The 6,067-nt window shown below is 27.1% G+C and overlaps 1 protein-coding gene across 5 annotated transcripts in view; it reads right to left on the bottom strand.

The window, feature by feature from the left end:
• The window catches only part of LOC112599399 (broad-complex core protein-like), an 83,857-nt gene that overhangs the window by 38,316 nt on the left and 39,474 nt on the right, over positions 1 to 6,067 (bottom strand). The window lies entirely within an intron of this gene.

Genomic DNA, 6,067 nt, shown 5'->3' with positions numbered 1-6,067 from the left:
TATTATTAAAAATAATTTTAAAAATGGGTATTATTAAAAATAATTTTAAAAATGGGTATTATTTAAAATCGCTGTGCTGCAAGATTCAAATAATCTAAAAAAATTAAAATAAATTTAGAATGAATATTAAAATCTTCATTGCCGGTAAATGAAAAAATTATAAAGTGAAATGAATATTTAACAAATGATTATTATAAAATTATAATATTAATTTATAAACGAATAAATAACTGTCTGAACTGTAACGAAATGCTAAGAAATGTAAATAACGACAATGGATCATAAAATTGTAATATTTCTAAAATTAATAACTATGTAATCATACGATATAATTTTCATCTGATTGTAAATGTACATTATTATAAATTTTACTCTTCACCGTGCATTATTATTAACTTTAAAATAATATACAAATTAATTTATTCACGCCAAAAAAAACAAACTTTAACAAATTTCCATGGCTACAATATTATGTTCTTAATAAAAATAATAAAATATTTTATGAATTAAAATTGACTATTTTTACACAAATATTTGTATAACGTTGTGTAAAAAATATTATCATCTGCTAATGTATATGTATACGTACGTATAATAACTGTTATTATACAAATAAAAATTAAGATAACACACAGATATTTTTCGCTCAAAAATAAACAAATTAATAAAAATTTGAATTTTTTAAAAAAATATAAAAGTAAAATTTCACTAAAAAAAATTATCGATTTTTTCTCATTTTAACTCACGCATAACATATCAATGTTATTCAGCAGAATTTATTTTGTGTTGCTTAAATAAATTTTAATATAAGTGTTAATCGACTTATTAAATTAAACTTTAAAGTAAGAATATTATCTATTTGCTACAGATATTAGGCTTCAATTGGATATTGTTGATTAAACATGTGTATTGTGTATATATATGTATATATATATTTTTTTTTATCAATAAAAACCATCAGGAAACGGTATTCAATCATTCAACTTTCAATAGGTTTAGGTGGTTAATTTTAGTAGTTGAAGAAAAAAGTAAATATGTTATCATAACAGCAGTTAAATAATGTTGTAATAACATTATACAACTAAAATAATATTTATTTAAACAAAATTTGTTGTTGTATTAACTCCAAGAATTAAATTTAAATTTAAATTTTAGTGTGAACAATATGATAATGTTAAAACAACCATTCTGAGAGTTCTAAATGAAAATCAACGTTCAAAAATCCATGTCTCTAGTTGACATGCCCTGGATCATTTAAAAATTATGTTTACCATTAAGTTGAAAAAGTTTAGTTGATTCACTTTAATATTAAAATTAAAAGCTAACAACACAAGATTGGTTCTCTTGAACACAAATTTTTTGTATTGTGCACTTGCGCGCGTGTCTATAGTTTTTATTTTGATAACTAAAAATGTCATGCTATTATTTATTTGAAGTCTGTCGAGAAGTTAAACATGAAAAAGTGAATAATATATTTATTAACAAAACATTATAAAATGAGTTGTAAAGAGATTAAATTATTACATCAAACTAAATAATTTTTATTAAGTATGCTTACATATTAGGATGAAACTGTATTTGTACATAACACGAAAAGAGAAGTTATAGGTAGGTACTTATGATTATGATTATTATTTTAATAAGTTGAACTTTGTTCGTGTAATTATATCATACACGAACCGTGCAGTTGACATTGCATAAGATATTGTCTAAATATGTTATTAACTTAATAGGACAAATCAGAGTATACTTAATACATACAAAAGGTAAATCCACAAGCGTATTCATATAAAAAATGTCCCAATATACGATATCGCATATGTGATACAAATAATATCTACTTCATTATAACACAAATCGCTAGGCAAAAAATAACTAACAATTCATTTTTTTAACTTACAGATGTGTTATATTATTATTAATAGAAGAAAAAAATTCAAGCCTATTTTAAACTCTTCTATTTCGTTTAATAAATCGTAAATCACGATAAACTGCTCATAGACAACTTACTACCTATAATATACACTATATATACCTTATAAAGTTATAAATAATTTTCGGTCCAGTCCAATTCGATGTATACGAGTATAACTAAATAATTACACTATTTATCTGTACCTGATATATACTCGTAATATACATGATACGCTCGCAGCTCACGTCTAATCGACTTAGGCGTTATTGAGATTCGCGGTCTGCTAATTGTTATTATAAACACCAACACCAAACAGCAACAAGTGCTGTAATATGTATACACTGCAATCGACGACGACGATGACAAACCGCCCACAATCTACCACTTGCGAGACCGACCCGTGTCTATAGTATAATAATCAATATACCTTATTTGCAAAGATCCTCAGCGACTAAACGATGTTTGAGAATAAACGATTTATTGTAACTATTACTGACCGCGCGATCTTTGTGCAGGCTAAATAAATTTTATGTGAAAAATATATTCACCATTGCAAGATTTTGACGAAATTGGATTTAGAACACCACAGAACTTCGTGGTTGGATTTTGTATGGATGTCGGATGACAATATATTGAGACGTCAGCGCTTTAAATTTGACTGTTTTCTATACCTGAATCAAGAAAAGTTGACTGAGACCATGTCCCTAATAGGTAAATAAATTATACTATGAATTTATGGGGGGAAGTATTAGAAAATTCACAGAGAGTTAAATGATAAAAATACACAGTACAATGTAGTATTCAAAGCTAAACTCGCTGCAATAAACTTAACCACTGAGATCTTATCAATTTAACCTCGATGCACTTCGATGTGAATCAATATCCACGTGTTGTGTACAGTTGAGATGTAAAGCGACCGTACCAGAGCTTCGGATTTCATACACAACTCATGCAGGTATTTATAATTTGCTTGATATCTACCATCGGGATATGTGCAGTTATGGTGGTGACGGAATGTACTTATGATTTGTTTACGAATGTTTTTTATTTTATTTTTTAAGCTGATCAAACATATCAAACATCAAATACCATGTATCATATTCGTTGAACAAAATATTAAATTGACTGTAAATCGAGTACAAATAGGTATTTTGGAGAAGTAATTTCATCATTTTCTGTTATAGTCATATAAATTTCTAGGAAAAAATATAACAGCAACTACTAGTTTTTAATAAAAACCCTATTAATTTTTGGATACATGTAGTATATTTAAGTACCTTATGTTTAAAAAAACAATCATATACTAATCACCTTAAATCAATCTGATTTTCAAAATAAATTGTTACCTTCTGTATGGCCGTTGTAATGAATCCATTATACTACGAAGCGCGAAGATGTTATATGTATATGATAATAAACATCATATACTCGTATAGCTGAATTTCACTTATGTATTAATAATAAGAACATAATATAATATGATAATATCGTTATACATAATAATCCATTTAGTAAGTACATAGAATAGAATATATTGTATAATTTATGACTATATTATTATATAGACAAAACAATATAATGTAGTCAGCTAGCCATTGAAAAAATGCGACTAATACGATGCAAAAACGCTGATGTCGAAAAACTGAAGAGTAATCGACACTTATATTATGTGCATTACAATATACACGTGCCTACAATAATTATTATCAGAAAATTGAATTTTCAACGAGCCCTCATCGCTTGAAGTATACCTAAATGCGAGTCTCTATTATGAAGCGCGGAGTTCGGTGTTTTAATAATTTTAAAATAATAGGGTGAGTTCGGTCTCTGAACATAAGACCTTTACACAATGCATCTATTACATGGTTGGTAATGTTGTTATATTATTATAATTTGTAATATTACTGTTGACTGCTGTCAATATTTGTTGGGATCGTTCAGTCGATTCAATAATTGATGACAAAATGATCCGATCTCCAATAAGTACGCATCGTTTTTAGAAGAATTGATATCTTAACAAATAAAATGGTTAAAAGCGTACATTTCATTACAAAATAATATTATATTATATAGGTATATCGAAAATTCCTGGGTGAACAAGTCGTGAACCAGATAAAAAGCCATAACATACTTCACACTGATATAGTAATTTATAAGTATACAAACATCATGTTATGTACATCGCGGAAGGTTTGACGTTGATGTTTTTTGCCTACACAATACTCTTGAAGTCTTGCGGAAATTATATATATATATATATAACTCTGCTGGTATAGATGGAACAACATTATCACAAAGTACATATATACATATACCAAGACCGATGATGATTTAAAATTCCTACCGAGAGACGTTCACGCCGACTTTTACGGTGGCGGGGTAGTTTAATTTTGTCGGTTGTTTTTAAGGGACTCCCCCGGGAAAAGGCTGTTACTATGTATAAATATATATATACGCATAAAGGAATATCGCCATTTTCCGAATGAACCCAAGTCCCCGCCGGACTGACAAAATCGTTAAGGATATATTATATGCAAACGACGCGTAACTCGATACGAGATATAAATCCTCTCATACCTATATATTATTATTAGTGGTGGTGTTGGAGGACGAGGATGAGAAGTGGGTGAAGTACAGCGTGTATGGTGTATTACAAAGCATGTGATTTTACGGGTAATACGTTTTGGTTTTACTCTCTAGAATGGCTGTCTTAACGCACGAAAGCAAACAACGCGGTTTACGGTTGTGGCAAAAATCGACACGAAAAAAAACTATTAATTTTGAGTTAAAATTATATTTTTGTGATTTATACATAGACGTTATACATATATATTGCTATAAATATATTTTGAGGTATTTTTAAGTTTAGAGCTAATAAGAGACGTTTTGTACAAAAGTACGACTTAATTATTTTTTTTTTATCTTTATTTAAAATATTAATATCGTACGTAATGTATTTATTTTTTAATAGAACTTCCATTGATCTATATTATTTAACATTCGATTTCAGTAAACCATATGATTTATACGGGGTTATAGTTGGTAGTATAAACTTTAAAATAGGAAATCAGTTGTTTAAAAGTAACACAATACACGAATTTACACCAAAAATAAAAATGGACATTGTAATATTATTTGTGTATTTTGAGATATCATTAATTTATCTCAATTCAAAATTATTGCAAGTGATAAATGATAATAATTTATCAAATGGTGATAACAATTTTTCGAGGATGATATTAGTAATATTTTCAATATTTTGTCAAATTAGTTTCTACCTATACAAAAATAAATCTATTAAAAATACAAAATACTATGAAAAAAATGTAACTCTCAATGTCAAGGGTTATCTATTTTTGAAGAAAAAATGTAAAATAAAATAAATCTATAAAATTATTTTTAACAACGATCCGAAGATTGAATTTATTTCTTAGCTTACAAACTACTTAGAATACCGTTCTTTCGACTAGTCTAACTTGTTTTACAACTATTTTCGATGGAAATCAATAGCAACAAAAATTTCAAAAAAAAAAAAATTGTATGGATACAAAATAAAAAAAAATATGTGACCAAAGCTACTGCATACAAATATGACGTAGGTAAGATGTGTATGTTGTTTTTGTTATCGTATATTTGCAATCGATATGACAATAAGAGCAAATAATCACTTCAAATCTCGATAAAAATATGCATTTAAGTAAGTATGTATTCACTAACAATTGTTTGATTGTATATTGAATGGCATAATGGTGTATTTTATTCTAATGCATTAGAAAAAAAACTATATGGTTCACTATAATAGTCAAAACAATTAGGTTTAAAACATTTTTTAGAAATGCAGAGGTTTTAATTATTATTTTTTTTTATCGATTATACACAGGTTTAGCTTACATATTACCGACTGTGAGAATATATTTTGTAAATAACATGCTAAGAAATCCTTATCGACGTAATAAAATGATTGTAATGCACATAATAGCGATGGCGATGTCGTTTATACGGTATTCACAGAGATGTACACTAAAATTTCACGAGAAAAAAAATATAATAAATGCACGTCAAACAAAAAATAAAACTAGTACGTAATAATATTACAGTATAGCTTAAGAAATTGTACAACTCGTGTTGAATTTGTATTTTAGTTTTTTTATC

The sequence above is a fragment of the Melanaphis sacchari genome, unplaced genomic scaffold (assembly GCF_002803265.2).
Source record: "Melanaphis sacchari strain LSU unplaced genomic scaffold, SCAv2.0 Contig0_pilon_pilon, whole genome shotgun sequence".
Lineage (NCBI taxonomy): Eukaryota > Metazoa > Arthropoda > Insecta > Hemiptera > Aphididae > Melanaphis > Melanaphis sacchari.
Note: the sequence above shows the minus strand (reverse complement) of the source record. Positions and strands in the feature narration are given on the sequence as shown.